General features: G+C 40.5%; 1 protein-coding gene across 1 annotated transcript in view; it reads right to left on the reverse strand.

Moving 5' to 3' along the window:
- LOC131970380 (protocadherin-16-like) overlaps positions 1-26736 on the reverse strand; it is a 79095-nt gene that overhangs the window by 44444 nt on the left and 7915 nt on the right. The window lies entirely within an intron of this gene.

Below are 26736 nucleotides of genomic sequence, written 5' to 3' on the forward strand. Positions count from 1 at the left end.
CAGAAATCAAGCTGTGAAGAGATTTCTACTGAATTGACCAAACCAGAACCTTAACCTCGGCGCACATGAAGTCAGTGTTCCAGATGCAGTCAAAAGCTCAGAGATTTCCAGATCATTGTAAGCCAAGGAGAAATTTGAAACCGCAAACGCTTGTGGGGGGAAAAGAATAACAAAAGGCCTTCGAAGGAAAGCATTGAGAAGAAAGAGGCAGTCTTCATGCTTTACCAAATTTCAGATGAGATTTAAAAACATCAAAGAGGAACTTAAAACATAATATGCATACGTATGGGGAGGCCTGTTAAGAGTCTCGAGCACAGTGAGTAAGAAAGTGTTCTTTAGAGTGTCACTTATCTAAGCTTTATAGTTATGAACCACAATGGCTAGAAAAGTTTAAGTTTAAGCCAATATTTATAAGATTTTCTGGCTGCTCTGTATTCTTTGAGATTTTAGCTTTTGCTAGTTTTTGTTTTTCTCTTATGATCACAGAGTTTAGCACTGAGTTGTTGAAAAAAAAAAAATAGAAAACTGTCACCGAGGTCAAATCTGCCACAGATTGGATGGAGATTGTGGTAACAAGTACACTACTCAGATTTATAATATTGCTTGGTCTCGTGCCTGAGGACTTGACTGTGGCACTGCTCTAAAATAAGCTTCTCTTTCACATAGTAGTTGTCCTGTTAGACGGCCTATTTGGTGGACAAGCATGCTGTCTTTGTACTGGCTGCAGACTCAAAGCATTCCACTGTCTCTGACACATCTTCATCGACATGATGAGTGGGTGAGCCATTGGGAATATTTAGCCACTGTCAGCAAGTGTTAACAGTGATTGAAGCATGAGGCTGTGGAGAAAGACTGACAGGTGTGGGCCTTAGGAGTCTGCAAGTGTGTGTGGGTATTGTTGGTTGTTTGAGACACACTAGAGAACTATATAGGCCTGTTTCATTTGCTTGCCTGGCATAAGCCAAATGGCAATTACATAGAGGGCAATACCATACATTTAATGACTAATTAATTACTTTCAGATATGTTGTCCTCCCAATTTGAGAAATTAGTGTCACAATTGCTGAAGCCTAGAGGAAGTAGGATGTTTTGGGGGTTGGCTTATTCAACAAAACCACAGTTTGGTTGTCTAGGGAACAGGTATGCAGTATTGTTTTTCTAACATCTTAGTTGGCAGTCAGAGTCTGCTCTGCTCTTTGACTGATCCTGCTGAGATAATAGGAAGAAGTCTTTGATTTGAGGTAATTCCAGGTAATAGTTTCCAGAGAGAGCCATTCAGCACTGAGGAATGCAAACTAATCTGGTCACATTGGTTCTGCTGAACCTCTCAGAAGACCCCGCAGGGTCGTCACCCTCATAATACCAGCCCACATTTACATCCCTCTTCAATAGAAAGTTAAAGGAGGAGGAATGAAAGGAGGATGGAAAGAGGGAGGGGCTCACACATCATCGAGTGAACCATAGCTACTGTTCACATATGCAGTGAATGCAGTGAACTGTGCCATAATCTGCAGGTGTGAGTTGCTGGCCGGCAGAATGGAAATGAAGGTTAAATGACTGCATTTTGCTGTAAAGTCAAAAGATGAGTGTGGAAATGAAAAGCTTTTGCTACTGCAAGGCTAATTAAAAACTGGCTGTGTTTGCAAAGAAATACCAAAAAATGTAATTTAAAATTGTACTTCTTTTTTTATGATCCTGAAGTGAACTGCTATTTCTTTTAAATTTCGCAAACATCTCAGCTGCCAAGGCCTTTCTGTAGAGGTCTAAGCCAACAAATTAAGAACGCCTGGCGTACTTTGTGAAATCCTGTTAAGGATACTGTTGATGGGCAGGGACTCTGTCACTGCGCTGACAATGGCTTCACTCTCTGCTCCCGGGTCATTTTCATTAATTAAGCAACGTGGCGCTCAAAAGCTAATCCAATCACACAGCAGTCTTTTCTCACGGTTCCAGGCTTGGCTTCTGGATGATTTTGAGTGGACCTGCTGCTTGACACCACAAGCGACACAACAATGTGCACTGCCAAATAGAGTGGGGACAGAGGATGGGGATCTGGAAAGAGTAGAGACGGCAACGGAAATAACAAACCACCCATACACAAACTAACAAAGCCAAGGCTCAACAGTCGCTGAAATCCACAGCAGTATGTCAAGATTTTATTTAATGCTTCATGGCAGTGACTCTAGACAAAGTATAAAGGAGCAAATACCTCCTTTCATTTTCTCTGAAATAACCACTGCATGTTGATAGCAGGTGTTATGAGTCAATGGATTCACAAATACTGTGTATGATGTTGAAAGGGACATCTTTCAAAGATAAAATCACTTTTATTGTAGCATCTTGACCTCTCTCTTCCTCAGTTTCTGGTATAGTCATTTGGACATCAATGCATCCCTTTGGTTGAGTCAATTTGTTTGCCATCTTCTCTTTCAGCACAGTGACTTCCTTCACAAATGCTCTACAGCCTTGCTTAAAGTCATCATGATCTGCTGAATGGTCCCCAAATTGCCATCCAGTTGAAAATTCACAAGCAATTTTAAAAGATAGTTAATATTGTTTAGCACATTTGAGCACAATAGGCAAGACAAGGCAAGGCAAGTTTATTTATATAGCACAATTCGGACACAGGGACATTCAAAGTGCTTTACAGGGGCAAGATTAAAATACATAAAACACATTAGAAGACATTTAAAAGCGAATTTAAAAAAAAAAGTGAATAAATAAAAATTACAGGTTAAAATGGAAACAGAAAAGTCTTCAGACTTGATTTAAAAGAGCTGAGAGTTGCAGCAGACCTCAAGTTGAGTCTGGGAGTTTGTTCCAGAGATTTGGTGCATAAAAATGCTACTATATGGTCACTCATCACTGACAGTAGAGAAGTAAAGTGTGCGGGGTCATATGATTTAGAGCTCTGGGTGCCTCTTTGTTTATTACTTTCACTTCAGCTCTTCTGATATAAATACTTCAGAATTTCCCCAGTACTTGCTTCAAATACTAAAGATAATACACCTTTATTATTGTAATTTAATATGTAAATTACAAATTAATATAGTTTGTCAGGTTTTTTGATTGTCAAAGCTGAGAAAGTAGTTTCCATGGTTACTGGCTTATGGACTGTATTCAGTTTGTCTGTCAGCCTTGTAGCGGTTTCTCTTTTGAAGCCCCTGCTTCAATTCTCTGATTGATGTTATGTGCCAATAGACCATACACTGCTAACAGTTTGACATATCCCTTAAGACAAAGAGGCATAGGCCTTGTCGGACTAATGGATAAAACAGATCACACCAGATCCAGAAAAAAAATGAACTGGAGAGAGCAGCAGAGGTGGAAGACTTGGGGAAAAACTCCTGTATTTCTTCTTATTCTTGTTTGGAGCAATTTTATTTGATTGAGAATCACTGAGCAAAACTTTCAGCAGAGAGTATGTCTTTGCTTTTTGAGGGTTTCAGGCCCTGCAGAATTGTTCAGCATACTTTTGGCCATCCTCTGACCCCTGATCCATAGTTTTACCCACTCTGTGATCTGTGGCCAGATAAGAACCAAATGAGTGTATCTGACTTATAGTCGTGCTACTCAAAATACTTTTCCATGCCTTTTTCTAATGATATTTTAATTATGCCTTAGTGTGTATTTTGTCACTGCCATTAGTTAATTGTGTCTTTGGCTTCCTTTTCTCATACCCCAGAAATCATAGGCACCCAGTGTAAAAACAGCTGCAGTGACATGCTGCTGAAATGATTTCACTTCATACTGTAGTTTTGTCATAACTAGTTCACCATGAGAAAAAGTAATAATGTTCAAATTCACAAAAATAAAATGCATAGAAATGTTATCTATAGATCAATCAATTACAATAAATTTTGGTTTTGATGAATGAAGGACGCATTTGTTTTCAATCAGCAGAACAACTGCAGGATTATGGCAGGGCACTCCTGCAGACTGAATCAATGAAGGGAGATCTACCATCTAAAAGCACTATTTTTACAACTGTTGGCTTCAGATTAGTGCAGCTGACAGACGACATGTGGGTGTTGATGGAATTTGTGCTAAAGCTGGCAACCCAAGTGTGCCACTCTCTCCTCAGCCTTGTCATGGATACTCCCACCTGGGCATTGTGCAATCCTGGGCTGAAACAGCTGCCCAGAAAGACCACCTAGCCAATCCAAATCAGTCGGCCAATGGAGGTGTGCATGATTGCCCACAACACTTTCTCATTTGCTGCTTAAAGAGGCGGAAAAAAAAAATCAACCATGGGAACTATTGGATTTCATAGCAGTAGTGTGGGATTGGGTGGACCTTCACCTCAGAACCAAACAAGTACTCACTCATGCCAGTTACTAAAATCACATTCTTTAGTTTCACATGCTACAGATTCAATGCCTTGGCAGGGAATGTGGGACGTCCCTGATCTTTTGTTGAGAAGAAATTACAAAGCCTAATTCCCCTCTAGTGAAGCATTGCCTGTTGTCTCATCCAAGAAAATGTTAAGTTTATTGTTATAAATGGATTCTTAATTTTTTCCAGAAAAGAAAATCTCCCTCTACATTTGATGAGCTCAAACAAGCCTGAAAGTCAATTGAGCTTCGGGACAGGGAGGGAAACTCCAATGGGTGTAATATGAGAAACTGCACAAAGCACAACTGAAATCAATTACAAATGATACCACAGAAGTTGTGCGCTGGAGATATAGTATATCTTACCCACAGAAAATGCACCACCCTTCAGTCAGACTGTATTCCTGCAGTCTGCCTGGTGCATCCTGCAGATAAGGATAACAGTATGCAAACCTTACTGCAGCTCACTGTGTTAAAAGGGGCAAAGTGAGACTGATAGGCTGGCGCAGACAATGCATAATTATGAGCTGGAAACTATGCATAATTCAACCTGTTGCAAGGATACAGTATAAAGATGGAGCAGGAAAGTGTTATGCAGAGCAAAAAGAGGAATGTACAGAAGTTTAGACGGCAGCATCCCTTCATTTGGCTACTGGCACTCCAGGGCAATCTTAGAAAAATATTGTTCTCCAGTCTAGCCAGATCTCAGCAGACTGCTGGACTAACTCAATGTGACATCTACTTCTAATGCAAAAAAGCAAAAAGGCCCACCCTCAACACAGAGCCGTAAAGACCTCTCTCTTTCTCAGACAAACACACACACACACACACACACACAGTTTAGAGACATGGAGAGCAAGCTCACTGTTCACTGAGCCACTGGAGACTCTGCAGGAACACAGAGGTGAGGGGGCTACAGACCTTCCCTTCTCTGTTACATCCCAGAGGAGTCCTGAGCTACTTCCATTTCACAAACAACCTAAGGACCGTCGCGAAGGATGCGGGAAGTGGAGGAGCCATGTAGAGGGCCAGCTTACAAAACAGAGAGACAGATATAAGCCTGAGCCTGGCAAGCGACCACGTTTATATCTGAGCAAGTGACCCCTGACAAGAGGAAAAGGGAGAAAAGCTTTTAGCCAGATGGGATCACTGGAAATGGAGATGTCATGTTGAATGGCAGTCGCTGTCCAATAATGGTGAGCTTATACAACAGAGTTCCCAAAGTCGTTTCCTTTGTGCTTCAATTGAACTCTTGAATTAAATTTGACTTTCATGGACCATGTTTCATTCTGGATTAGAAAAACTACCTGTAAAATACAGTATTTATGTTTGTAGTTGAAAAACCCCATTTAGTTATTTACCTACATTTAAAAAGTGCCCCACAGACAGATATACATTTAAAATTAATTCTGCCATGAGCTATTCCTTAACGTGCAGATACGTCTGAAATAATGAAACAGCCAAGGCCTATAGCCAAGTCTCAAAGGGCTCAGGAGATACAAGGGGGTTATGTGATACCCAATCAGAGCGGAGCCATAACACACATGCTTGTAGAGTAAGATGAGAAGCAGCTGCTTACTGCTGGCTACTTGCTGGGCCTCACTTCACCCTGGTAAAACTACTCACAGTTATGTAAATGGGAAAACAAAGACGAACAAAAAGGTAAATCAGTTTCATCGGCATAAAGCGTTGGCCAGGGTCTTAACCTTTTCAAAGCTTTCTGTTTAAACTTTGCAATTTCTTGTGAAACATATACTAGAAACAACAAGTCTCAAACACACAGATGACACACTCATTTTCACGAAACAGTGAAAGGCTGTTATGTGCCTGTCAACCTTCACAGACATGGTTGTGTACTTCATTAGAGCATCATTAAGTCAATTTCCTGTCGCCTCCTCCCCTATGTGTTTCATTCTGTACGTCACTGTTGCTGATCACATGCTACCGGTGTCGCCTTTGACACATATTTTATACATTTTTACCGTGACATCTCTTCAAAAGCATAAATTAGATTTGATGCATCATCTCAATTTAGCATTCCAGGGATTAATGTTAGCCTCTTTGGAAGGAAGAAGACATTTAGCTGTTTTTACTTTGTCAGTTCACATTGGCAAGCAAATCAAACACAATTATTTAAAAACTACAGATTAGGTGGAACACCAGCTTTTTCGGATTTACAAATAAAATATAAATAAAGAACAAATACAAACATAGCATAGACAGCATTTCAATTAATTTTAGTCCTCCCTGCAAAGAATGTAATTCCAGTAAACTTAAGGTTTCGAGCTCTGGGACATCTTGAAGATAAAATCTATCCACTTATCAATTTTCTAAACTGGATTATTCCTGATCAGAGTCACCTGCAGCTAGAGGTCAACAGTTAGCTTTGGCCTAAATCTAGCCTTAATCTGCTGAAATGGTCTAAATATATCAATCTGATAAAGTTGTCTGCAATATAATTCTGTAATGAAGTAGACTGGGTGAAAAAAACAAATGCTCAGAATACAGAAAACTCCATTAGTTTGTTTTGCTTTAGTGTAGTCTCACATTGTGGCTCAGTACGAGGGACACTTAAACCCTGCAGACCTCATTTCTCCACAGGAGACATACAATAATGATGAAAAAACTGTGAGTCAGCTTGTGTTTCCAACAGCTGTGATTTGCAAGATCGTCTCTCTCCCTCCCTCTCTGTTGCTTTCGTCTTTCCCTCTTGTTGTATCTCCCTCCTTCTCTCTGTATCCCCATATTATCCTTTCCAGTGTGTAACTTCATCTCATCTCCAGCCACAAGTGAATGGTGCAAGAGACTTGTTCACTTTTCGTCTGACTCATTTTAACTGGCTTTATATAGACACCTCTCATTTCCTTTTCTCTGTCTAGTAAGGACAGACATCCTGTGTCTTATAATCCCATGATGCAGCCTTTCATTGACCTTCATCAGGGACATACTGCAGCTTTGACCGTGTGCCCGTTGCTCCGGGCAGGAGTGAGGAGGCTGCATGCTCTTAGACTCTGTTTCATCTGTTTAGACAGACAGTTAATATTACCTTTTATCCCAGGTCTTACTCCTTTAAGTTGAGCGGATATTATTTGTTTTATGTGTGGGCGATAGCTGAAGGCTGTCCTGTCCTTCTTTGACCTGCTATGCTGCTATCATTTGTCCGCAGGCTTAAGACCATTTGAATTAAAAAACATGGAAGCAGTTAGCTGGCGTAGCTAAACATGGCTGCACTTTGTGATGACTTTGGGAGGAATTCTTAAAAAATGAAAGAAAGTCTACTCTTGTCAAGGAATACATATGGTGCATATAATATGGAAACAATCCCTTACATTGCATGCACACAGTAACTATTTTCCATGTTTGCATTGGAGTTTTTGTAATCTGCTGCTCATTTTCTACATCAAACCCAAACACACTGTGGTGACAGTCTCATAAAACATGAAAGAGTAACCAATTAAAAGCAATCTGTTGTGTACAAATGAAATCAGTATACCCAAAATCCCACTGTTATCTTAAGAGTAATGAGCATGCAGCGAGTTTAAAAGTGTTTTGTTTAATGCTCAGTGTTCATCTTGAAATAAATAAAGGGAATTCTGAATTGATTTCCTTATTTTCCTGTTCTTCCAAAAAGCAATTACGCACAAATTAAGTTTAAACTGGTATTTTCCATTTTAAAAGAACATTGCCCCTCTGCGTTTACACTCCCTTTCACATTTCATTGCGGCACATGACAGTGGCTGATGGATTGGGCTTTTGGTGGCTGAAACTGCTCACGGGGAGATTGCTACCAGATGAAAAGGTCTTAGAGTGCAAACGGGGCGGTTTTGAATAAAGCTATAACTCTCCACTCTCCCTGGAGAATTATCACGGACCACACTAAATAAAGAACACCGGTGTGACATAGACAGAAATGAAACTTAATTTGCTCCAAATGGTCCGATAATGAGAATTCTGAATAAAAAAAATAGGGAATAATGGATAAAAGTCTTCTCGTTGTTTGCCTAAAGAAACATTTTTTGTGGTCTTCAAGGTATTTTGAGGTTAACCATTTTCAAAGACAATTGAAAAATGAACTATAAGCTTTGCAAAAATGGTTTTCAGCACTGTTGGTTGTTGGGTGAATTTGTAGCTGGATGAAAAAGCATCTTACATAACTTAACTCTGTGGGTTTTTATTCCCACTAGGATCACCTGTGGTAGAAACCTATTTTTGTGAGGCATACAAAAAAAACTAAACAAAAAAACATTCACCAAATTGTAAAGATATTTTGGTCTCAGCAAAAACGGACTTGGAGTAACACGTGTGATCTGGTATTTGTGCATTCACTTGTTTTGATTCAACATCTTCTTATGATGTTTACACTCCCTTATTTCCTTATACATCTCCTCCATAAACATGGAAAGCCACATCTATTCAACCCTGTTTAAAAACAGTGCTTCTGTATGAACTATGGTCATTTTGCAGCAGTTGGACAACAATCAGACACCCCTGTGTGCCAACACTATTACTGTGCAGAGTATGGCCATCTGTATAAACCATAAACACATTCGTGAAGAAAATCTAAAGGTATAAAATCTTTCAAAGGTAGATCCCTGACACAATAATATGGATTTAACTTGAGTGCTTCAACATCAACACTTTGTTATATAGTGAAAGGAAGTGAAGAAATGCAAGGGCAATGAAATCAGTATATAATCTCTATAGAATATAGCTCTACAGCAACAAAAGGAAGATGCGACTTACAAATTCCTGATGTAGAATAACTGAGCAATGTAACCATTCAGGAAATGTCAAACCTCTGTGGCTTTGAAAACTATATGTTTCAAATCTTGGCGATCTAATTATACTGTATGTACATCCCTTACAAGGGTAGGATGCAAAAAGGGGAAATAACTAAATAAAAATAGCCATTCTTTTTGTTCATGTATACTTCTTTGACTGTGAAGTGACAAATCCAAAGAAGTACAATACTCTTTATAAGACACAACTAATGAAATCCAGATGTTCTTCAAAACTGAGGGAAAATGTGTGTGTACAGTCCCCTTAATCTGCTTAATATGTAAAATTTCAAACAGTTATGAAAATATTTTTCCTCTGAATATCCTCCAGATGATCGAGCATGTTGAGCTGTCTAGATCTCTTCCCCTCTTTGTCTGTCAATATTTCCCTGATGACAGTAGACTTCCTGATAGATCAGACTCTGTTGTTTTCATATGAAGAACTGAGGCGATTCTACTTACAATGACTGTCTCAAACATAAACATGGTTTATAAACAGGCAATTCCTTGCTCCCTCAGATATCTGATAACAAAGACGAAACAGAATGAAAGTCACATATATCGAAAATCTGGATTATGATTAGATTTTTCAAATGGATCAATATAATTGTTGAGTCACTGGCATTTTCAAATTGTCTACTACACAGTGATTTTCATTAGCCAACCCACAGGAGAGTACTGGATGACAGGAAGTGATGGTAAACCAGTGGAATTTCACTCTTAGGTCAGTAACCTCCTGCCAGGTTCATGTCTGCTCCGACAGACACAAACTTGCTGTGATTGATGTGACCTACACTGCAGCATGCAGTCATTTTGCCAGGGCAGTTCAAATGTCAGACTTCTGACTCAGTAGCAACCAGCTCCCACACTGAGCTTTGTAACTTTGCTAAACCAACAGAACCGTCCCAGCAGTCGCACACATAGAACAAAACCTGCAGGTCTGATGTGACACCTGGCTGGGAGTTCATCGCTCTGAAGCATGAGGGGTTGCCCTGTCATCCAGAAAGGAGAGCAGCATTTGTTGCCTTTCAATGCCTGGCCCCTCCACAACCAGACAGAAAGAGAGAGAGTCGGCCTGGCGCTGGAGCCTTGGCAGTCAGAAAGATCTGTGGTGTGGCCCCTCCTTTTCACTGGGTTGGGATAAGCCAGGGAGTGTGGCGCCTCTGAGGTTAGTGGGCTGCCTCATCGAGACACCAGCTCCATCATGAGCCTATTTTTATTCAATTTTCTCGCTTTCTTTTTTTTCCTTCTCCCCTGCTCAGACCTCTCTTGCTCTTTTTTTGTCAACTCTCCACTTTTGCCTTCTCTGTCTATCTCTTTACCGCTGTCCTCTTCTTCCACGGTGTTGAGATGCGTTTCAGCCTGTATGCATGACAGAGGAAAATGAAAAAACCTACACTGCTAGGTTTCTGGTTTGGATCCCAATATTCACTTGCTTTTTCCCCCCTTTTCTTTTTTGCTGTATTTATTTTACGCTGACACTTGCCAAGATGGCAAGAGCTCCCTGTCATTGGTTTGGCAGTATCCATGCAATATATATATTCAAAGTACTTTGACCCTTCTGCACAAAAGCTATTTATCTACAACAGAGCCATTGTAAACCAAAAAAACTGTCCAGTGTCTCATGTTTGCCTCCTTCAAACTTTGATTTAATCTCAAAATGTAACCTCTGTCATGGAGTGGCAGTGAGAAGCATAATTGACATGCAGGTTGCTATCTTCCTCCCACTGGGCCAAGAATAAATAAGAAAAAGAAAGCCCTGAGAAAGATTGAACAGTCTTTGTTGGTATCCTAATGCCCTAAATGTCAGGATTGTACATTTTGAGCGAAAGGATCACTGTATTTAACCAGCTAATCCAACACGTTGAGTCAATTCACGTACAATGTGGTTATGCTGGCGAGTTAGCAGGGGGTCCTCAGCATTCAGGAAAGGAGTTTAACATCATAAAGCAGCTGTCCCACATCAACAGTCCCTACAGACACAGACAGTGCCGTGTTTGTGCCATAAGCCATTCTATACAAGCACATTGTGGCAACTCCTCCGGCATTTTCTAACAGCCTGGCAACAGCAAGCTCACAGAGTGAAAAGGGTCTAGACTGGTCTTCTAAAGAGACCCTCGCTTCACATTAGCACTCTGGTTTAAAAGAAACATTGCAACAAGGATACTGGTGTACTTGTAAATAAAACCTTAATTAGGACAGGTTACCAGAATTCTAGATTGGAACAAACAGTCACTGCAGTATATTTTGTAAGTCGTATGAGGGTGAAAAATGGGGGCATGACCACAATTATCAATGTCCGGAACACAGATAAATGTCTATAACTGTTTATATTTCTTCAGTACTTGAGGCAAAGTTCTTCATATAAAAGACAAAGGCAGAGTCGGAAGGTTCTTGGCAAGAGATAAAGGAATTATTTGATTTATTTAGAACCGATCTGCTTTCCTCTCAGCATCACCCATCAGTCTGCTAACAACCATAGCTAAATGAGCTCTGTATCTCAAAAAAGGAGTTTCACACAAAGTATTCTATGAGCGGTCCTGGCTGAGTTGAATTCATTTGAATAATTTACTCTGCAGAATAGCATGAATATGGGGAAATGGTTGATCCATCAATCTAGTCTGACATTGGCTTTAGAAAAACAGTTTCCCTTCTGCTCTTTGTTTTTGTATATCTAATGAGCTAAGAAATAGAAAACAAAAGTAGTATGTTATATAATAAAGTCTTCTTTGGTGAGCCTGGAAAGCATTTGAAAACCCTGAATTAGTTTGGTGCTGTATGAGCAAGCAATTTCCTCTCTTTCATCCACAGAGCGCACCACTGCCACGGTGTTCATTTCCACTAGCTTCCTTCAGTGCCCACATCTGAAGATTCCTAGGCTTAAGCAGGGATTGGAAACTAACCTACTGTCCAGCATGAACACAGCTATGTGAGCATATCATGCCACTCTTTCCAGTCAGAGCACTCTGACGTCACACTGTTAATCCCTTTAACCATACCACCCAAGCCTCGGGGAGACCACACCAAATCCTGCACTCACCCCTTTGAGTAAAGGAGTGAGGACCACTGGGATCGAATTAATGAGGCTTATTAAATACTGTAAACCAGTAATGAACTTCACAGAAGGCAAGGCACTGCAAACTGCACCAGAAAAGGAGAGGTCATATCAAAACTACCACATTTGTTTGCCAGTTAGGAGAGCTTATAAAAGAAAATCTCTCCCCCTACAATATCACAAAAAGTTATGACTCATTCATATGCAACAACTCTCCAGGAGAGAGGCAAGGCTATGTCCACAAGGATAAATGGACTTTGTAACAAAAATGAAACCTTGACTCAGTGGACCCTTTGAAAAGGTTTTGCCCACTTACTAAAATTTACTTGATAGCACACGTATACCACTTCTACTAGTACTACTTATAGTATTACATTTTATAAAGTTTTGCTTGAGTACATGAAGTCCCTACTCTGCTTCCAAAAAAATCAGTAAAGCCCACAATTTACAATGCTGTAATACTGTGCAGAGTTTTCAAATGCATCTTCACTTTAACTCACACTAAGCAACAGCAGTGTCACATTAAAGGAATATGAAGAATTGATTAAACCATGATGGATTATGTAGAATTGATTAAACCATGACGGAGTACCTCAAACAGAGAGTCTGCTAATTGATTTTCATACTGTAGTGAAATCAATAGAAACCGCTGGCAGCCTAAACAACAGAAAATGATGGCAAAACAGTCAAGGACCCAAAAATCTGTATTTAAAAAGCTAGAACTCGAAAAGTTATTGTTAAGGTCAACTCGACTCAATTACATAGAAGAGTTTATGAGACAATAACTCACTTTGAGGAAAGGACTGACCCACTTCAATATTGTTTACAATAAATCAGCAGAGTATTTAAAAAAGTGGTGATTTCAACAAAGCATGAGTGCTCCAAATGGTAGTGCTGCTCCTGCAGATGAGAGGAAGCTCTCTAGAAAATAACAAATGACCTAAGTGGTTAAAATGGTCTACAAAGGCCTGGAAGTTGCAATGCCAACTCTGTAGCACTTGCCACAACTACACAAAATATCCACTGGGATAGTTTGTGTAAGTACTTCTTTCCTCATATACTTATTGCCATAATGATGGCCTGTGACCTGAAGGAGATCATTCCTCATTTCCCTTCAGGCAGAGCCCAAGCCAAACCAGGATGTGGACAGTGCAGCATCCTGCAGGAGTCCCCCCAATTGGCTCAAGTCTCTAACAACTTAAAAACTAAAAACTAAAAAAGCCACAAGTGAGTTGTTGCACGGCTTCAATTGTTGCACTTAGCCTATATGCCCCTACCGGCCAGTGGGAGTCACGGTAACATCTACAGAAGGTATACCAGATTGACTGTTGAGCTGTCTTTTCTCTGCTGAAGTGCGTAGGGTGCCTTCCATCAATGTACCCTAATTCCATTAAACTTCCATCTTTAAGTACTTGTCCTGTCATGTCATATCATTAGCTGGCCAATTTTATGATTTCAACTGAATCATAAGCACACACACTGAAGATTTAGGTCAATTAAGTCATGGATTGCTTTCCAATCCCACCAGTCTCTAGGTATGGTTTGCTGTGATTGAAGCATTGTCTCTTGTATGTCCAGGCCAAAAATCTTTTCAGCTTGTGTGCTTTGGCCTCATCTTGATGCACCCTTCTCCTACTGCACAAACACTGGCCAAATCCTGCAGCTTTGTTCCACCTTCCTAGACTGGGAAAAGAACACACTGGCACGCAAACTGCAGCACAATTCATCCCTCTCATCCCCTTACAAAACACAATCTTTCTTTATATTTTATAGTCATTTTTAAATGCATCTCACAGATAATATTTACTTATGTAGTTGCTTCGGCTTCAAGAGAGGAGAAAGTCTTAAAGCCTCAAGGAAACTTTGCACACTGCTTCGTCCAAATACCCAGAGAATATAAATCATTACCTGTTACTTTATAACTTGAATTCATAAATGTGTCATTAGTAAACGATGCAGTCTCTAGATCCTGACTACTTCTTGGAGGTGCTTAACAGGTTGCAGCACAATGGAGATTGCAGTGTAATTTCGAGTTGAAAAAAGTATTACTTAATTATATAGATTACTTAATATATTATAATTTATCACTTCCTGTCATGCAGTGGAGATTTCCTGCCAGCAACCTGGCCCAACACTAGAATTTAATTTGGACGAATAGAGCAAAACTACAGTTTCTCCACAAGTCAGAAACCACATGTTGTGAATTACGCAAGACAGGACTATAACATTTAAACTATTTCACTTAAACGTAGATTTCAGGAAAGGACATCCTCTATCCCCAGACAGACTCCCATCCATTAGTAGCCCTCTTTAAATATTTGAATTGTTTTCCACAGTGCCCACATAGGCTTTGTCTGGTCTGAGATAACACATTTCTGTTTGTTTCTTCACATGGCCAAAGACAAAGGCCGAATGTTAGCAACAGCCAGGGCGCTCCAGGCAACAGGGGGATGTAGGTGTGGGATAAGTCTGTTTCTAAAGGGAAGTGTTTTTTAGACTGATAGCTTTTCCATCCCAAGTGGGAAAAAGATGGCAAATTGAATCTAATCATGCTGGCACTTCATTAGGATGATCGGTTATCAGAACAGGAGAGCTGGGTGAAGGGAAGTCCCTGCAGCGAGACAAAAAGCATGGACAAAGACGACTGAGCAGAGCTGGAGATTGGGAGAGAGAAGGCCTTGTGAACTCTCCCCCATGTCTGTCTTTCATGACAGATGCAGAGGCCCAGCCACTGACAACACGCGAGGGTGGGGGGCTTGAGGAGGGCGAACATGTTGAATAAACATATTCAGTCCTCTGCTACCCCCCTGATTCCCTCTCCAAATGAAAACCTCAGTTGATATACAATATAGATTCATCTGATAGCTCAGTTTATACTCTGTGTTTATACACCAGGATAAATGTACCTTCTCTAGCCAAGAGATCATGATGTTCCTATCTCCAAACAAACATCCTAAGACCCTGCTACATGTTCCCCAGACCTCTAGAATGTGTTGATAATGTTGTGCGATAGCCGAGACAGCGGGACAGTCCAAAAAGAAACAGTGATGAACTCTGGAAAAAGGACAGCTTAACTCTCAACAGCCCAGTGCCTTGAAAAAAATAGTCTCACAACTGTGTTTGTGCCAGCTGTGAAGTAAGCTAGTTTTCAAGGTATCATGAGTTCATATCATCCACGATTCATTTTGGGATTATCCTATTGCGTTAATACACCACCGCAATTACAAGAGAAAAAACAGGCACTTGGGATGATGATTTGACTGTGAAATAGATGGGCTTTCTTGTTTAGGCCTCCCTCGTTTCCTAATATTGCCATGGTAACAAACCACCACTTGAGCTTCATCTACACGCCACTTTCGCACGCACACTGCATGAGGTAAATCACCTCCTCTCCTAGCATCTGCTTTTGTTCTCAATCTTCCTCTTTCCTCATTCCCTGTTTGTTTCAATCATTTTCCACTTTCTTGATTTGCTCTCTTCAAATGAGTGCATGTCAGAGTACTGTCCTTTTTTCTGGCTAGTTTATCTTTCAGAAACTCACACAATTTTAGAATCTCACAAAAAAATTCACAAAACATAATAAATAGCTTTGTAGAGATAGGCTTAAATGGACATTTAAAATATCATTATTTTAATGATGATTTTGTTATTTAAACTGATGGCTAATCAGTCACAAACTACATATTGAACTTGTCAGACTAAAAAAAAAAAATTCTGAACAATTTCTAGTGACTTTTCTGCACAAATGTTTCCTGCAGAGTGGGTAAGAGCTCGGCCCAGTCTCATAACAGCAGTGGTGCCCTTCCCCCGGCTCTTTAACAAAAACATTCATCATACCTTTATGCTTATATGTGTTGGTGTGATGAATAAAGAGCGGAAGCAACAGGGCATAGGGTGACTTCACACGCCTGTTTACAAGTCATTTACAGAACTGCAGGAGGGAGAGAGGCTCCCAATGAAAGCCCTCTGAAATACTAAAGCAGGGTAAAACAAGTCTGAAGAAAACTTCTTCTGACTCTACCTCCAGAAATATCTTAAAGGACAAAACCTTGCCCCTTGTTAAGGCAAAGGGGTTACAAGAGCAGAAGATATTGGTGCAGTTCATTTTATATTGAGGAGGATGATAGTTCAAAGATGACTCCATGGTAAGAGAATAAAAATGGCACAGATACCGCTAAGCCTATTAGAGTGTAGAATTAGTATGCTCGAGGTAAAAAAAACATGGAAAGGAAGGCCCATGAATAAAAAATGGTGCAGTAGCAGCGATGACAGGAATGGTGACAGGGGAAGAGCGCTGACTAAAACTGGCTGAGAAAAGGAGCCTAATTATTTTCTCATCTTTCTCCTGCACGGTCATGATATACTCTGTACATTATTGTTCACTAAAAGGTGACTGCCAGAGTATTGTGACAGTGCATTTTACTTTTCAAACAGAGGCTTCAAAAATGTAATTACACATAGTGGTATCAATGAAATGCTTTGTACTTGCTTATGGGTAGAGTTAGGATGTTTAAAGTTAGATTTCCTGTCAGACATTTTTAATTTCTTTCAGACACACTGATGAGTGACATTTCTAATGTAGCAGAGAGAACTGCCATGAGCATTACAGGATGCACACAGCATTGAAAATCCTACACGTACTGTAGCAGTTTTTACATTAAATTATGACCACGAAATGAGCATTTCTGCAAGAGGGTATTATCTACCCTGCAGCAGTTAGTAATAGACTCTACATCTTAACCATCTTATCAAACATTCTGTTTGCTTTGGAGACCACACGTCCATTGAATGAAGCCCAGGAGACTTTAGAGATGTTGTCAAAATCAACTTTAGACATCATTCATTGGTCTCCCCTTGGTTGAAAACAGTATTTATTTTTAATCAAAGCTTTTGTTATGCTTGTGATGATGAAACTGCCTGCGTCCTGTATTCACAGTATTGGCCAATCTGTCAGGAGACTATGATCGTCAAGACATTAGACCAACAGGCCCATAACTGAGTGTGACAGTTGACAGTATGGATGGATGGACTGGGAAATTGTCAGTGAAAATGTGACTTGAGGAATTCTCTCCCTCACACAAAACCTAGCTGCCCTTGAGCAAAATCTTCTCAATGGGCAGTAGAAAAAAAAAAGTAAAGTACTTGAGAGCTGTGAAAGGGATGCAGGAAGGGAACAAAAGCAACTATCAATTGACTTTTCCTGAATTACTAAAGAGTTAAAAAGACAAACTACTAAATACAAGGCATGAGCTAGTGTTATTCCAGCATGTCGTGACTTCACATACAAAAGGCAAATTGCTTCATCAATCACCATTTCCGCTGTCTGCGCTAATCAGGTCCTATAAGCAATAAATTGTTGATAGTAAAAATTGGCAGCAGGTGACTAGTTCTCTCCAGGCACACCAAGATTATTCACATCTGCACAACCCCACAAACCCCTTCAGTAAGGTAACATGTGAGTGCCACTTCACAAAACCCCAAGCCCAAATCTATGACACAAAAATGAAACAACTCGCAAAACATTTTGTTACTGGCGCAGCACTGAAACAGGTGATTAAAAAAGTTTTTTGGTTGTAAAAATTGGCAGATGGATCCAGGAATATGATACAGTATTCTGTAGCACAGGACAGAAATGCAACTAGGATTTGATGCTTTTGTAGTTGCATCAAGGATCTGATAGAATATATTATGCATCGTTTCCAGGGATCCTCTATAAAGACACAGCCAGGTTTGACTGGAGACAGCTTCTGAAACCAGATGTCTGGATGCCTTCAGCTCTGGTGATGATGAATTGGCTTGTTGAAAGCATCAACAACTTGTTTCTCCATTATCCCAGCTACTGCACTGACCGGCTCCTTGTCTGCATCGATTTGAGTGGTGAGCTGATTTCGTGGAGGCCACTGCAGACAATATGTATTTTTTCTGGGCAACTAACCATGAAGTATTTTTTCATGAGGGTGATCAGCCTTGCCTGAAAGACACCCTCTGTTCAGTGTGCACAGGCCACTCACAGTAAAAACACAAAACTGTAAGGTCAGTTCTTTTCACTTCACATTCCTAGGTGCTGCAACTCAACATGGTTCTGCCCCAATTGGATCAGATTGGCTGCATGTCCATGTTGGAATGGTAGGGTTGTGCACAGCACTGATGTGCATCATTTTAGTTTAGCCATGGGCATTTAAAATGATATGTGCTTCATAAATTTCCCTGCTCTCAGTCTCCTGTCTTGATGCTTTGGGTCTAACAAGACACATTTGTGAAGCAATCTGGGAGGAACCCAGAACACTGATTAGAGAATTTCTTCCACCCTAAAACCCTGTCTACATCAAGACACGCATATACACACACTCCGGTCCCTGGCTTTTTGTTCGCCTTTTCTGATACCACATCACACATCTTGAGTCCTGCACTCCTGCATACCAGCTCTGCCTAATTACAGCAGAGAGTCCCACTGCTCCCCACGCTGCCTCCGGGCTCCTCACAGCACCAGGCTGTGCACAACAATCTAAACAAAGATTTGGCCTTTCAACACGCTGGTTAAAAGAAGCAGCACACCACTCTCAACATAAACTCTGCAGCACCAGACCAAATTAGCCTTATTGATGAGGTACGCAACCCTGCGGTAATTAGTTCCCCCGCTAAATCTTTAAATCACCTCGTAGCTCTCACAGAGGCTGTGTTAAGCAAAGCAGTTGTCTCCTTATTACAACTTATCCACAGGGTGACAGCATCACCTTAGAATAGATAAGGCATAACAGATGTCCTCCCTTATAACAAGAGGGGCGTTTCTGGTAGATGTGGCGAAGGCTTCAAGATATGCAACCAGCAGTGTGAGGGTGGACCACCATGGAGCATCAGTACACACAGACTGGGAGTCTGGTTGGAGAAGGCCTGGGTGCCTCTCTGTCTGAAGCCAAGACAGACAACGTTGGGTAACCACAATGTAAAAGTGGAGCATCTCGTCCCACAAACCTCCTTCTCCGTGTGGTTTGTCGCTCACTCCCTCTTGCTATCTTTTTCTCTGTCTCACAAAGTTTGACAAAATGTCTTAGTCACTAGAATAGAGTAGCGAAAAAATCCTTATTTTCTTGATAAACAGTGTTTTTGGAGGTTACTTTTAAAACTTACTACAATACAGATTACCTGTACTTTAATGTAATTTGGAACATATTTCAACTGATTTCTCAAATAAAACTTTAAAATTAAATTGCCGCGTTAGCTCTTGTATTTCCAAAAACACATTGCTGACTGTGTCCTGGCTGTGCTTCTCCTCTGATATTGTCATGTGGCAGGTGCACTGCACACGCACACATTTTGACACTTTTAGATATAAAATCAGTTCATGGGAAACGTGTGTCTCATATTAATTTCAGAGCAAACAAAACAAAAACAAACTAAAAGGTCACCTCTTCCAAAGCCAAATGACCTATCTCACAATGTCAACAAATTATGAATATTAAAAAAAATAATTTGTGTTTCTGCCCTTCTAATCCGCCGCACAATTTAATGGGTTCTTCTTTGACCTATGCCACAACCTTCCACCAAGTTTTATGAAAATCAGACCTGCAGTTATTCCGTATCCTGCTGACAAACAAACAGTATATATATATAACAAATAGGCCCTCCTTAGCAGAGATATTAAAGTAATCATTTTCAAGTAATCTATTTAAAACAGTAACTATACAGTTACTTATAGTTTCCTTTAAATTTTGTATGTTAAATACATAATCCAGTTGGCCAGCTAATTTATGAATACACTTATCATTTCATCTGTATTAGGGCTGGGTGTCACTTGAATAAGTACCATATCCAAATATCAATATCGATATAAAAATATCAATACCTTTCTTTGAGGACTGTAACTATGTTTTTCAAGAAAAAACATGTTGCCATGTCAGAAAATAGCTTCTTACATGAAAAAAGATCCATGCTAGCTATGTAGAGCTATATAAATCATATCAATTACAAAATGCTGCCAAATAATCATTTAAAATTAGAAACTGATCAAATAATAAGTAAGGGGGAATACAAGTCTGAGTTAGCATTTCTGATACACATTGCCTGGTCATATGTCACTCAGTGCCTAACAAAAATTGACATTCAATACCCTTAAGCACTAATTTGGTACACACAGGAGCTGAAACCTTTCGTAGCGTGATTACTGTTAACAAGCATCTGCAAAACATCCTGCTCTAAACGTGTCAGTGTGGGTCCCAGATTTCCCTGACCACACAGAGAGCTAGCCTTGGCTTTGGAATCTTCTCCTCTGGCCTTGTTTGTATTTTGCACATTTCCCTGTTTTACCCTATCTTTCCTGTAACACTACCCTCATCACCTACTTCTCACATGGGGAACTGAGATATTGACTAATCCCTATGCTCAGCCACCTTCACAGCCCTCATCAGACCTGGTTGTTAACCAAAATTGATCTAATTGAGAGCAGAAATAGGATGATCTGACCACACGTCCTGTAACTGAATGCTCCACTCTTTCCATGAGCTTGTTGGGCTCAGTAACATTCTTCTCAATCGTTATTTCAACTGGCAGTCAGTGCTGCAGCAAGGCTGGAGCAAAAGGGGGGCTGAGGTTGCTGGCAGACTAAAGCGATGCATTCTTTGTAACAGTGAAGTTCTGGATATGGAGACAATTTGCTCAGTGGTTAAGATATTTTAGGGTTGTGTATATATAGTGCATGCTTTTCTAGGAAGAGGCAGTTTTGTCATGAATGTAAAACAAAGCATGCTGGCGACTATCTACCGTTACAATACCTGCACTTCATCATCACATCAAAAATTGATTTGTTGCTGTTTGTTTGGAACCTAGTTTCCTGGTTACTGATTTTTGTTACCTGGCAAGCTGTCACTCAGTGTCTGCTTTCCAGTCTGGTGGCTTCTGATGGACAGCAGGGGACTGGATGGATGATTTAGCACAGATTTGCTTTGGAACAGAATGAATATCACGAGCAGATGATGCTTCCTGATGCCCAGCTTGTTTAGCAGTGCCAACTGCCTTGCACATGTGCAAGGGGACCACGAGCTGTGAGAACAGACGGCCTGGCAGCCCTCATCACAGCGAGCCTCTCACCCTACTCCCCCCTTCACATTCAGTCGTCTCAAAGGAGAAGGGAGGCAAAGTGAATAATTGTCTCTATTTACGAAGGTCAAGAAAAAGAGCTCCTCTCTTGAGCCTGAACGCAACACTGTGACAACGTGACTGTGAAGGCACACACACCTGCAGTCTGACTTCACTCTATTGGTAATTTACACCCATTTCTTTCTTGCATCATTAAATTGGATAAGCTCAGGCCGGGTCTGACTGGGACCCACAACGCAGTGTGTTCGCATCACTCCAGGGAGGCCGGAGCGTCTCCAGGCAGGCAGATGTGCTGCTCTCACCTGCTCCGATCCACATGTCACCGCTCCAGAGGGAAACAGGGGGAAGTGAAGAGGTGTAATTGGATCACAGAGGGGACGCAGCAGTGTGGGAAAAGGAAGTGTGAAGAGATAAGAAGTCTGGACAGACAAGAAGAAAGAGAAAAGATAGACAAACTGAGACCAAGAGACAGGAAGAGTGAAGGAGATCCCACCCCTCGGAGTCAGATGAGGGATCAACAGCTGGATCCAGCTGCTGAGTCGGGGCTTTGTCACAGCTGCCAGAGGTTGACTGTCCCTCTGGAGACTCTCAACTGTTTTCTTTCTCCCTCTCTCTCTCTCTTTCCTTTCACTACCCTCACACTGTTTCAGAGAAACTTAGAAGCAGTGCTGAAAGTCTGCCTCACCTGCAGCAGACAGTTTGACAGACGGACTGGACTAATGAAATTTCTTGACCCATGAGAAAGGCATATAAGCTCATCTTCCTTCCTTGCCAGATGTGGGCAGAAAACCCCTCCAGCAGACTTTTATCTCTCACACTCCGCATGCTACATCACAGCTCGTACTCACCCTTTACAGACACCCTGAGGGCTTGTAAACACTGCATGCTTTACCACTCAGCACCCACATAAGGGGTAGCTTCCAATATAGAATTTTGATTTCATGTTTTTCAAAATATCACTGGCTGGAGGTTTCCCCTGTATGATACAGCAACAATCTCATCAAAAGCTTCAGAAAGTATAGTACCCATTCTAAAAAATATAGTATTGGGACAATAATTAGAAGACCCCGTTTACTATTCCAGAGCAAAGTATCATTAGACATGATAGGCCATTTAAGTAAATTATCAAGCACAATACCAAACAATCTCTGGAAGCAGCTTTTGAAATGTGAGGATTTGCTGTTTTTCTCTATTTTCATGATATTCATCATCTCAATAGAATAGATTTGATTTTTTTTGTTTCATTGTCTGATGGAAATACAGAATTCAGTTACTTTCTGACATTTTATACACAAGAACAAAAGCTCTAAAAGAAATAATACAGTGGTCCCTATTCTCTTTCACAGTTTGGTGTTCAAACACCCACAGCTTTGGCTTTCCACTAATTAACAATATTTCCTGCCAGCTTCTGTTTTCAGCTATATAACATTAAAAGTTTTACAATGACTTTCTCCTCTTCCTGAGCTGGTGGAAAGAAAGAAGCAGTGGATTTGATGATGGACATCTGAGCACAATAAAATGCGTTCAGCTGTCTGAAGCACAGCAACTCTGACCTGAACACCCACACTCTATCCAGATGTACATCAGTGTTTATGTTCGCTTCAGTGCCCTTGCTAGGCCCAGGAGTAAGTGTTCAAGGAAGTATTACATTTGCGAACACATTAAGTAGCACATCCAGTTTCCTGCAATTTTACCATTCCATGAAAATACTGTTATACCACAGAGCCACAGTGAAGCTTGGTAGTTAGCAGGAGGAAAAAGAAACAGAGGAGACCAAAAGCAGAGTCAGCTTCCCTCAAGCTAAACCAATCTCATGGGGAGACAGGCCAGTCTGGTATTAAAACAGACAAGTGAACATTTTGTTTGACACAAACCATCTCCAGAAAAATGTCTGGTGAGAATTGATGATATGCTTTGTGTACCAAAATACCAGTCCGAAACTGGCAATTTCACTCATCACCATAGTTTAAGATTTTACAAAATATCCAAAAGACACTACTTGATAAGTTAGCAAAGTGCATTTCAGAAAGAAAAGGTGGGAATATAGAGTGACAGTAGAGCAGTTAGATGTCCACTTCAGTCACCAATTTTTATGACATTCCCTACTGTAGCCTTTTTTATTACTATGAAGAAAGGATTCTGTACAGGGAATACAGAGTACATATTCTTGAACAGACAAAAGAATGAAAGCTGAGAATATGAAAAGCAAGATGCACTTCATCACAATTAATAAGTGAACAACTGGTCTTTATCCTGACCGTATGTCAGAGAACATTTGAACTTTTCTGGATTAGTAAAAATATTACACCACACTACACATTATTTCATCAGGTAAAACAGCTCAAGGATGGATTCAGTGTTATTAGCACCTGCCTGGTGGTCACCAGTAGGTGGTCACTATAGTACAAAAAGACTGTAGAAACTGAGTGACTAGCATGAAAGAAATGAATTCATTCAATCTTTCATACTTTTTCTCCAGGGCAATTATGTGTATTTCTTTTCCCCATGGACCGGTTGCTTTTATGTTGGCAGGAATGGAGAAGTGTTTCAGAGTGCCACTTCACTGAGGTATCTCTTTCAACTACGCTGCCTTTAAAGAATTCTGTGAAATAATGAATGTGTTTGAGTGGCACTGTAGGTTACACAGCTTAAAAAGCTTGTATTATGCAACTGTAGTTATCTAAACTAAAAACTAGCAGGCTTAGTATTGTTGCACAAAAGAAATTCTAGCCAAAGCACAAAAATCCTATGCAATATCACCAATGTTTTTTCAAGGAAAGTGATATGTTTTGTCAAAAAGTTGCCAAGACATCACTGAGACAGGAAGCAATTTGGGCGGCAAAAGAACTGATGGATACAAAAGTTTGTTTTTACAGCTTCAAGGAAGAAAAACGGCAAAATGTTTGCTCCTTCACTCGCAGCAATCACTGTTCATCTCATGTTGCTAAGGGGGCTGCAGCGATGACAAGCAGCCCATTCTGAATATGGGGGCGGCCGGTTTAAAAATTAGGTCTGGCCTATCTCACACCCAGCTAATGAGAAATGAAGTGAGATCAGATAAGAATTTGGAGAGGGACAGACCAACAGACAGACAAGGAAGCCCCCCTGCTCATGTCACCTCCGCCACTCATGCCAGCGCTTGTCAGGGCTCATTTCCCCCTCAGCTGCCTAGAGACCCCCTCTCGCCTTTCTGCTGGAGCCAGAACGACCCCCCAAAACAGACAGGGGGACAATTCTTAGCTAAGACACACTCCAAACCGACCAAAAACCACAATGATATGAGGTGTAAATTGCTCCCCATTGCATGACTCTGTCATAACCAAATGGAAAGTGTCATTACTTCATAAGTGAAATAACACATAGGAGAGTGAATGGCAAATAACTCTCAAAGCCAAGACAACCAGGCTTTGTTTTACCAAAGTTGGAGATATTAAGCCTGGCTGATGTACCTCATTATGCCTAATGACATATTCTATTACTCGTCAGGAATAAAAAGCATCTTTCCTCCAGTACCTAATAAGTGACCTTCTAGTAATGATTTTTCCTTTCCTGTTTCTCTGAGATTTCACACTTTAGTAATAAAGCATTCACTGGCAGAGTACAGTGTAACAGTATCTCGAGCGAACGCATATTTGTAATCCACAGTGTAAAACTGAGATATAGAATGGAGCAAGAGAACATAATTCACTGTATAAATGGATCAAATAGATGTATGCAAAAAGTATAAAAAGCTATTTTGGTATTGCGGTTCCTTTATGGCATCAGATCTGTGGTGTAACGGTTATATTTGACTTCTACTACACCATCCAGAAAACTTGTAAAATTGGACACAGTTTGAAAGCTAATAATGGAGAATAGAATTAGTAATGGCTCATGAAACACATTCCACAATGCAACTCATGGTTTTTAAAATGTTGTTTTTCATGTCGTATTTGATTTCCTCTCTCAAAGATGACCTATTTTCTTTGCAGTAGATCTTGCATATTGAATTACAAGACTGATTGCTGTTAATAGGCTTAAAGCCTTATTTTTAGTTATCTTTCCCCCCCACACATCTAATTTTAAAGTCATCCATAAACCAAATGATGTAAACCAGAAAGTGACAAAATATTACAGGCACAGCACTGTGGAGCCAGACTACATTAGAATAATCATGAACCGCTGCGCTGGTGACCTGCTGAGGCAAAAAAAAAAGAGCCACTTCAAACGTTTGAATTAATGATCACAATACCCATATTGTAATGGTTTTTTGGACAGATTTTTGTATGGAAAAAGGGGACATTGAGAATTTCATCTACAGAGAAAAAAAGGCAGTCAAGAGATGTCTTGCTGAGATGTTTGGATGTAGGGCTGGCACCCTGAGTAAGAGCAGTCTGTTCTCACATGGCCCGCCAAACACACGTCTGCAGCATCCAGGAAGGCCCGAGAGAGGCCAGAGAGCAGCTTTAAAAGAACTACTTCATTCTTGGACCCTGTGAGGCCACTGATCAAACTTGTCATACTCTTTGAGTTGTTTGAGAGCAGGTTCTCAAGGCAATGCAGAGGCAAGACAAAACTCTGACCATCTCTCTTTGAATTTAAAAAAAACAAATTTGGTGGTTTCAAATGTTTTCATAGAACATGAACTTCAACCCACATTGGAAAGAGTGAATGTGGAGCATTACACTCCAAAACATATATTTTTTAATTATGCTTTGGTTCAGTTTCCAAATTCCATAATCAATTTCAGTGCATTGCTCGTTCTCCTTATCCTTGTGGTCCCTGTGATTTATAATTAGGGGACCTCCCACAAGAAGCCCTCGTAGCTTCTATTTCTGCATTCAAGCCAGGAGTCGCGGTAAGGCCTGCATCTCCCTTCACCCCTCCCTCTCCCAAGGCCAAACCCTGGGCCAAGATCCCGTCTGCTAGGCCCTCTGTCTGGACTGAACTCTGTATCCAACTCCTTGATCCATGCAATACTACTGCAGACACTTGTGAAAAAGAATTTGTATGAAAGTCTATACTTGTGAAAAGAATAAAAAGCTTTGACCCGAGGAATCACTTGAATGATTTAAATAACGGATGAGCTGTCTTTTAGTAAGCACTGTCTTTCTAATAAGATCGCCAAAAACAACTTGAGAAAACAATATGTTTTAAAGAACAGGATTGCATTCACTGGGGGTGTTGTAATTTGTCTGAACTTTAATTCATCTTGTCGTCTACAGCCATTTTTTCTCACGCTCAACTAGCCTAATTAAGGTGCCTTTTGAGAGTGAAGTGACATCTATTTCTTTGGATAAAGCCCTGAATTTGTCTCTGCCTGTGAATATGTGAAAACCCCCTTTGTGCCTGCGCTGACAGAAGACTTTACACTGCCTCTGTTACCCTGGAAACCTTTTGAGAGGTGAAGGGGAGGACAGCCAAAGAAGAGATCATCTTGGCCTAAACCCGCAGGTAAATCCTCACTAAAAGCAGTCCAATTTAAACAGTTTTACTA

Source organism: Centropristis striata, chromosome 4 (assembly GCF_030273125.1).
Source record: "Centropristis striata isolate RG_2023a ecotype Rhode Island chromosome 4, C.striata_1.0, whole genome shotgun sequence".
Taxonomy (NCBI): Eukaryota; Metazoa; Chordata; class Actinopteri; order Perciformes; family Serranidae; genus Centropristis; species Centropristis striata.